The following is an 8,806-nucleotide window of genomic DNA, read 5'->3' as shown; positions in this document are numbered from 1 at the left end:
AGAAACGGATTCCTCTGTCAACCAAAATGTAAAATTGAGGGATGGCGTCCCTAGCACTGAGTTCTTGCTGCTGTCTGGGAATGACCTTTTTGTTGTTAGGTGTTAGTCCCCACACAGAGGTAAGGAAAAAGTGCAACTGCCTGTTTATTTTTATGAGCAGCAAACCTCTTATCCAAATTGGATTAGAAGTGTAGGAAGTGAAGTATTGCTCCTCTCGAGATATGCTAAATCACGCGTTGCCTGCAGGATTACAAAGGAATTAAAAAGGTATGATCAAATAGGATGGGTTTTTTTTTTCTCTGAGCAGGGAACCTACCTGGGAACAGGTAGGTGATCTAACATGAGAAAGTGGAAGAGGTGTTTGAACTTCGTCCTGTTTGAATTGCTGGCTGTAAGATGTAATTAACTTAAAACTAACTTTTTGCACACTTATGTTTATGCATAAATACATTCAGAGTGTGGGGAGCCAGCAAGTTATTCAGGTATTTCTGTAACTGAACGCTTTTCTGTCCTTTCTTTGCTAATCTATGTGAAATGTTTTTCAGTGCTGAAAGTGCGGCAAAGATGTGTTAATGCTTCTAGCAACTGTCTCTGTCCTAACTTTCTCTGAAGAAGTCCATGGTCAAATGATCTAGCTTTGTGGGAATGAAAACTTGCAGGTAATGCAGGTTCAGCTAGTTCTTCCAGAAGGTACCTTAGAAGTTTTGCAGGCAGGAAGACTACATCTTGGAAACGAATTCAAATTTGACCTCCCTTTCTTTCTTTAGGGAAAACCATAATACCTGAAGCTCAGTGAATCTGAGTTCTGCTGTTCAAAGTACCGAGCACTACAGCTAACTGGTTCTTCGAGGAAGTGCTCGAGCATAGCCTGGGTTAATTGAACTTGCAGATATGGTATTTGGCTTGCAGAGTTTTAAAGATTCAGAAATGTTCCTGGAGCACTTCAGAAAAGTTCCTTCAGAATAGCTGTTTCCAGGTACCTGGGAAATTCAAGTTTACTGTCTTGGAAAGAAGCCTGGTACAACTGCATCTGCATGTTTGAGTTAGCAGATGGCTTCGATCAGTTTGGCCTTTTGGGAAATGAATGCGTTATCTTCAGGAGGATGCCTTACCTGTCATCCATTCAGTCTTGGATTTTTGGGAATCCAGCATGTGTGATGCTTCAGGCCATTCTAGAGAAGCCAGGTGAAGGACCATCTTAAAAGCAGCCCGGTTCTCCAATGCCTTACTTGGGCAGCGACTGCTGTGAGTAGAGTTCTGTAGTGTCAGTGCCGAACTGCTTATTGGGACAAGTTTCTCTTGCGAAGCTGTTTTAAAACACAGGGTATGCTCTGGGTCTCACCCTTTCAAGTGTTTAATCAGCCCAAACAATCTTTGGTGTGGCTACAGCAAGCTCTCTGCAGTCATTTTTGCCAATTGTTTTATTTTAAGCAAACGTTGAATCAAAGAGTCATAGGAAGGCTGAGAACAAACACGAAGCTCCAGACTGGTCTGGAAGGCTGCTTGTCATCTGCAGTTCTCCCGCATGCAGTATGCCTTTCCTGTTTCCTGAGGGAATGTGCCTCTTGAAAGGCCATCTCATACTTCAAGCTCCCAGTCTTTTGCATTAACAGCTCGGTATCTGGGAAGCCAACTCCTGCTTTGAGCAGGAGGTTGAATTGAATGACCTCCTGCATTATCTGGTGATTCTGTGAAGTCCCTTATGAGGACAGGAGTTGACTCGACCTCTTAGAAACCACTAAACTCGTGAGAGTCAGTAGTCCTGCTGTCCTGCGGTTGTTTGTTTATTCCTGCATGGGATTCCTTCAGCTCATAGGACGGTTAACTATGAACAATGTTCTCAGTCCAAGGATCAGAAATATCTTGCGTGTACTTTTCTCAATGGAGTGTCCCATTTAGGAATTTGAAAGTACTGAGCTAGTAAAGTGCTAAAAAGCCGTGTGTGCCCTCTAAAGCAGAGATCAAATTGAAGACAGAGGACCAGTTGGTTTTTTTCAGTCCATAGGATACACATTGATGGTAACATCCTGGCTGTCTTTGAGCAGAGGGCTTCCCTGGTTTACCTGAGGAGCCAAGCACACAAAGGTCTAAGGGTGGAACAGGACTTTTTGAAAAATGTGTGTTAGATTTGTCTGATGGCAAAGTATGACTCGTGTCACGGGAAATGCCTCTCTGCAGAGCAATGATTTCTTGCCTGTCGGTAACCAGGCTACTGCAGCTTCGGTGACGAATTGCTCCACAGCTGCCTAAGGATCACTGTGGATGTTGGATGACAGACATTTTAGACTTGGCAAATGCCTTTGAAGGAGAATTTGCTGTGCCTTAAGAACTTGAGATTCTACTTAGATCTTTTATTCAGCTGTCCAGCAAATCTGTTTACCTCTCCTGCCCTTTCTAGAAGTGGTCAGTGTGGAAGAGTTCATAACATGCCATCTACCCTTCACAGTACAGAAACTTGAGATGCAGAAAAGTGTTCTTCTCTGAGAGCTGTAGCTGCAACAATGGACCTTTGTTTGCTCAGCCCTTACAAGAATTTTCTTACTTCTTGCCACAAGGCACCACACAGTAGTGCAGGGGATTAGATCATTTCCTTCCCTCCTCCCCTTCCTGCAGATTATTTGATTAACGTTTCTATTGTATATTCTAATTAGCATGTTCTTGGCTTCAGGCTGCCCCCTTGCCCCATGATCTCCTTAAAACACGGTAGTATGACTTGATTAACTCTATAACATGGGAAGTCCTTGCACAAAGGTTACGTGTGACATAACACCATGAAAGATGAATGAGGCTGGCAAGTCAGTAATCTTCCCTCCTTTCTTCTTCCCTTGTACACCTGGGGTTAGACTTCTGGGAACCCCCAACAGTGTTAATGCTTTGCAACGCACAGAGTATTTGTCTTTATTGGGTGTCAGTGGCTTTGATCAGAGTTCAGCCACTGACTTCCTGGGAAACAGAGTTGAGGTGGTGTATAGTGCATGTTCAGCCTTCAGTACTGAGTGTACAGATACACTTGCTCCTTGGGACTGTTACAGATCCTAGTCTTCCATGTTTCTGCTCTATTTTCTCAGTGTTTCCTTCACTCCCGGTTCCTCAGTACCTTGTGTGCAGTGATTTCAACACCTGTGCTGTGTGGGGTTTTTATCCGGCTCCCTGCCTGTGCTGTTAAATAAAATTATCAACAGACAGGTTTAAAATGTCCATCTGGAAACTCAGCAGTACCATACTGGTCAGGTGAACTTGAGGATGAAGAGCTTGCCATTCAGGCTCCTCAGCTGTCTGTGCACCAGAAGACATGGCATTGCCTTTGCCCATATCTGCCAGGCTGTCTTTTTAACTGATACAGCTAGAAATGTGTTCCTCTTCAAAATTCATTTTGAATGTCATGTGAAATCATGTAATTACATCAAACTGTACAGCATCTGCTCGTGAGTCAGATGGAGGAACATGACGATACAGCCCTTTATTTCTTTAACGACTTCAAGGAAAGAACCTCCCCTGCAGTTCAGCATCATTTCATGAAATTAGCAGTGCTACAGATTTCGTTGTCGGTGTAGTCTGGCATGGTCAGTGGCATTTCTGCTTGGGGGATATCAGATGGCTTGTCTAGTGATGGCATGCTGGAGGCATTTGCTTCAGTCCTCGAGGCAGAGCATGGTTCTTTCTTGTGTGGAGTGGAAATTATTAAACCCCCCTCTTAATAAAAAGTGAGGGACAGTGTTGACACAAGAAGACCATGGCTGTAAGTAAACGTGGGGAGGGAAGCAAAGTGGTTCAAGCTGTAGGGTGAGATACGGAGGCAGCCACGAAGCAGTGTGGCTAGGGGCAAAATAAACCCTCAATCCCCTGCTTTATGATAGGGCAGGATTAGCCATGAAAAGGGCATTATGTGGTGTATCTGCCTGATAGCAGAAGGCTACACTCCAGAATACTGTGAGTCACTAATATGACGGCAGGAGGGATGTGGAGAGGATTGTTACCTGTGGGGAGGCTGGGCTGGGCAGTAGAAGGCATGTCCACCTGCAGTTGCTCTCTTTGTAGCTTCTTAGCTGTCTGCAGCATAAAATAATCCACTAGCTTATTAACCTGGACTCTTTACAGTGGCATCTGTAAATGAGAATATAAAGGAGCTCTAGAAACAAATTAGTCTTTAAGGTCTGCATTTCAGAACAAACATTTTTAAACAGTACAACTCAAGTGCTACAGTTTGCGCGAGGGAAGTAATCCAGCCCTGAAGTGGTCATACCAGTGTAACTTATCACTGCAGTTAAATACGTGAACACAGAGCACCTTTTGTACTTGTGTTGCCCTATCTGTGTGTTGAGTGATACTACTAATACAGTCCTGATGTGGTTTTAAAAAAACCAAACCCTGATTAAAGCTGCCAACCGTGTATGGGCCAGGATGAAGTGTAAAATACTTGAAGGTGATGGGGGAGGTGGGGTAGGGAAACTCTTGCACCCCAGTAAAAAGTGCCCTTTTAAGGTTTTGCAAGTTACCAGTGCAAAAACTAAGTTCATGTGCTAGTAGCATGAGGCCATTGGTTTTTGGCAGGGAGTAGGGCTCGACTTTAATCCGAAGATGTGGCCTGATGAGTCTCTGGCTTTACTGATAAGATTGGTTCAGAAGGTTCCTGTCCCCCCACTTGCATTGGTGTGGTGGGTTTACAGAATCAACCCACAAACAGTTAATTGAAATGATTTGGGTTAAAGTAGTTGGGGTCTGTGTGTTGCTTTGGGTTTTCCCTAAGCCCTTCCCAGCTGTGATAACGACCGTACCGTGTCAGATCAGTGTTCAGTAGCATGGGTTTTTTGTGGCCAGAAGAGACGGAACAAGAGAGCATCCCTACATCGGTGTTTCTCCGCTGTTCTTGGTGTTCAGCAGCTGTGGCTCAATCACTTCTGTGGAGCAAAGTGTTGTCTTTGTGTCTAGTAATCTATGACAGGAGGAAAAAAAGTGGTCCTTGAGCCTATGTGTAGTTTTATTATCCAGAATGTCCTGTGGGAAGGTGGTCTGCAGCTGACTACACAGCTGTGCTGTGAGCTGAACTGGGAAACAGATCCAACTGAAAAGCAACCGAGCAGGCAAACCAGCTTTTAAAAATGCGGACAGGTGAGAGAAACCAGTCCATAAAGCTCTGCTTGCAAAATTTGGGTAGCAAGCCAAGGAAGGAGCAGCAGAAACAGGAGCAATAGTCACCTGTAGAACTTGGAGATGTTCAAATGTCAGCCTGCACTTACCTCACTTGAGCCAGGGTAACCATGCCCACCCTCTTGGCCCGCTACAGCTGTGATGTAGAGCTTGATGTAAAGATTAAGCTACTGTGTTGTGTCATGCTGCCAGCAGCCTCGGAGCATTTGCATGATCAATTCTAAGAGGCGGTAACTTGATCACCATTTTAAGGTTCAGACGTTAAAATTATCCCACCCGCTGCTTGATGCAGTTAGTGGAATAAGGAATGAGCTCAGAAGCTGGTCTGGCATGTGCAGATTTGCCTTTCCGAAGGTGGTTCCTGCAGGAATGAGTTGTTACGGCATCATTGGCCATGGGAGTCCAGTACAGCCAGGTGCCGTCTGCAGGTGTCTCGGGGGTCCAGTTCCGTAGCAGTAGTGAAAGCGGGGAGAGTTTCTGCTGGTTTAATTCTCCCCGTATTAAGAAATGACTTTGTGTGGGAGGTAAGGAAAGCTAGCTGTGCTAATAAATTATGATTAGAAAAAAGGAATAAAGAAGGTATCGCCTGCATGGGTACAGTTATGTAAGAGAAGCGGTGAAGGAAATAGATCAGTGTTTCTCCGAGAATCTCAGCCACAGAGCTGCCAGGGAACTGGGCTGCAGCATCCTTCTCAACACACCCTCCTCTTCCTTTTTCCCTTTTTGGGGCCAGAGATGGATGAGTTTATGGAGCAGTGAGCAGGATACAGGCTCTGACTCCAGCCAATGGTGTGTGGCGCAGTGGTGTTTACCCGCTTACGCAAGGCAGAGCCAGCCCCGCTGTAGTCAGGAGGCACTTCCCACGGCTTAAGTAAAAGCACACAGAGCAGAGGCACTCAGTCTGGCAGTTGCTGGGGGTTTAAAGGAGTTGGTGGATATTGGCTGGTTTTAAACAAGATTGAAGGGGTGGGGTTTTTTTCTTCTGTGTAAAAATACTGAAAAGCCAAAAAGATACTGGTAAGTGCTCTGCATGCCCTCGCTTTTTTCCTTCTAGTGTTGTATTGTTTCAGTCTGTCTTCTAAAAGCACACTCGGAGTGTTTTTCAGTGGGAAGTTGAAAGATAGTTCAGTGATGTGGTTGAAAGGAAATCTGAGAAGAGGCAGTTTGTCTGCGGGCTGCCCTTCCCCATAAAACTGGAAGAGACATTCAGTGTGTAGAGTGTAATAAATACTTCTTCATTAGAAGTGTCAGTCGCTTCTTATTTTTAGGGTGCAGAGCAAGATGCCTTGTAACTGTCATCGTTACCTAACAAGAATCGTACCAAGGGGAGATTCTTGTAGAGCCATTAAATATTTGTGATGTCTAAACCAAAAGAAGGCTTTAAATTTAATTCTAACTCCTGTTTTTTGCTAGGTGATGTAGTATGCTATGTGAAAAGGCTTTAGCATAAAACAAACATCTATTTAGCTGACACTTTCATACATAAACTTGCCTCATCAGGAGGTCAGAAGCTCATAAAAAGCCAGGCAGTGGAGTTCAGCTCAGTAAAAGAGGAAGTCATTGTGGTCTTCTGCAAGCGCAGGGTCCTTGGCTGTGTGTTCTAGTTCAGGTGCATTAGCCAGTAGATCTTTCTGGGCTCAGTCATCAAATCATAAAAAGCTCCATCTATTTGTGTAACAGCCCTTTTAAAAGTACAATGCTTCTGTTTTGGTATGAACATTTTAGCCCGGATATGGAAGTTGTGCTTCTGTCACTGGCTTGTGATGAAAGTCGGGACTGTGTATTTTTAAGGTAATACTACGTAATTTGTCTGAAGGCAGTAAAGAGGATAATTTTAAAGAATCCTGACTGCAAGGTTCTCTGGATCAGAACCCTACTTTTGCTACGTTGTTGTACCAGTACTGTTGGAAGTTTTTTGTTTTCCTGCGTGTACTTTTGCAGGGCCCTCCCTGAAGTTACAAATGGGTAGTGCTATGGCTAAGGAACATCTCGTGGTGTTCTACCAGCCTGCCTCTGTCCTGTTGTTTTATAGCTTTGTACATGAGAGGTTATATACAGAATTGGTAGTAACAGCCGAGGTGCAAATACAGCCAAACACTCAGAGAAAGCTGAAAATTCATCTTTGTGAGTGGCCTGTGTGAAAAACTTTGACAGGTAGCTCAGCTGATGGAGCAAGTACAACCTGTAGTGTTCGACCCTCGGGCTGCCGGTGCAGTTGGTGGAGGAGCTGTGCCTCGTGCATTGTCACTGGTGTATCTGAAAGGTGATGTGGAGGACATGGGTGAAAAGGGGGTGTAGACTGCCTGTAAATGTAGCAGTTTAACTGATGAAGAACTTTCTCAGCTAATTAAGGTTATGGCTAATATTGCAGTGACAGTTTTAAAATAGACAACTTGTGCTAAAAGAAAACTGTTTTCAGCTTCCCACATGCAGCCTGAATTACATCATTTATAAGCTGTAGGAGGCTATCATGGTTTCCTTAGGGGAGGATCAGCTGTTACTTTTTGTAACTGGAAAAAAAGGCTGGATTTTTTTTTTCAGGGGAATATTCTCAGAATTGATTTTTGTCAATCTATCAGAGCAGATTGTTAGCGGTTACATAAATCTTCCAGGATTCATATGCCCAGCGATGTTCTTACCCCATCAATGGCAGTTCAGAATAACAGCACTGAAGTTAACAGAGGTCTGATTGAAATCAGACCCCTGTGCTTAGGCGGTTTTTACATTTTCTGTACAGGAATGCTGTTCCTGAGTGCTGTCATAAAGCACAGATTGTCATAAAGTACAGGAGCCTGTAACAGAAGTCTTGTTCTGAAACACTTCCCCGTCTTCACTGAGCAAGGATGCTTGTCCTCGCAGCACTGTTCTTGACTTCTGTAAAATTGCTGAGAACTGCTCAGGCTTGCTTCTGAGGCAGAAACAGAACTTGAAGCAGGGCACTGGATGCCAATCTGGCTAAAGCTACTGTTTTTAGACTGGAAAAAGTTAGCTGTAGCCTTGGTGCAAAGCAGAGGGTTTGTCCCTCTGTGTCAAGTTAATGATAGTATCCAAAGGCAGTGTGCTTTTCTTTTTTTGTGCTGTGACTGGTTCGTGACTCGTTTCCAGGAGAACTAGCCTACTAATGGCAGGTGTCAGTGGTGAAAAGATCCTGGTTATGAGACTGAAAAAACCCTCTATTAAGATGTTAGAGATGTTCTCAAGGCACAGCAGCAGATAGTTGCTCGCATTGTTTTGTCCTCGGTATCCTGCACAGGAAACACTGCCTGCTCGTTTCAGAGCTTGGCCTTTTTGTCTTATTTTCAATGCTTTCATATCATAAGACGCTCTTGTGTGTATAGTGGATGACTAAGCTTATTCAGAGGTTATGAAAGAAAAGGCAAACAGTATAGACTCAGGAAAAGAATAAGCCATACAAAAGTAAAAGGCTGGACTGATTTTCCACACCACCCAAGTTCTTTTTTTTTTTTTCTTGGTGATGGAAAATTTACTTTTCTAGAAGGAGAAAATTAATTATCTTCCCTTAGGTAAAGTAGAGCTACTGTTCTAGAGTGACAATGCAATTTGAACACAACACCTGCGTCACCATACCTTTCCTGTAGTGAAGGATACAAGCTGTAGACAGAATCTGACTAATCTGGAAAGCGGGATATAAAACCTG

Source organism: Buceros rhinoceros, unplaced genomic scaffold (genome assembly GCF_000710305.1).
Source record: "Buceros rhinoceros silvestris isolate BGI_N320 unplaced genomic scaffold, ASM71030v1 scaffold4946, whole genome shotgun sequence".
Taxonomy (NCBI): domain Eukaryota; kingdom Metazoa; phylum Chordata; class Aves; order Bucerotiformes; family Bucerotidae; genus Buceros; species Buceros rhinoceros.
The sequence above is the reverse complement of the archived record's forward strand: the minus strand, read 5'-3'. Positions refer to the sequence as shown.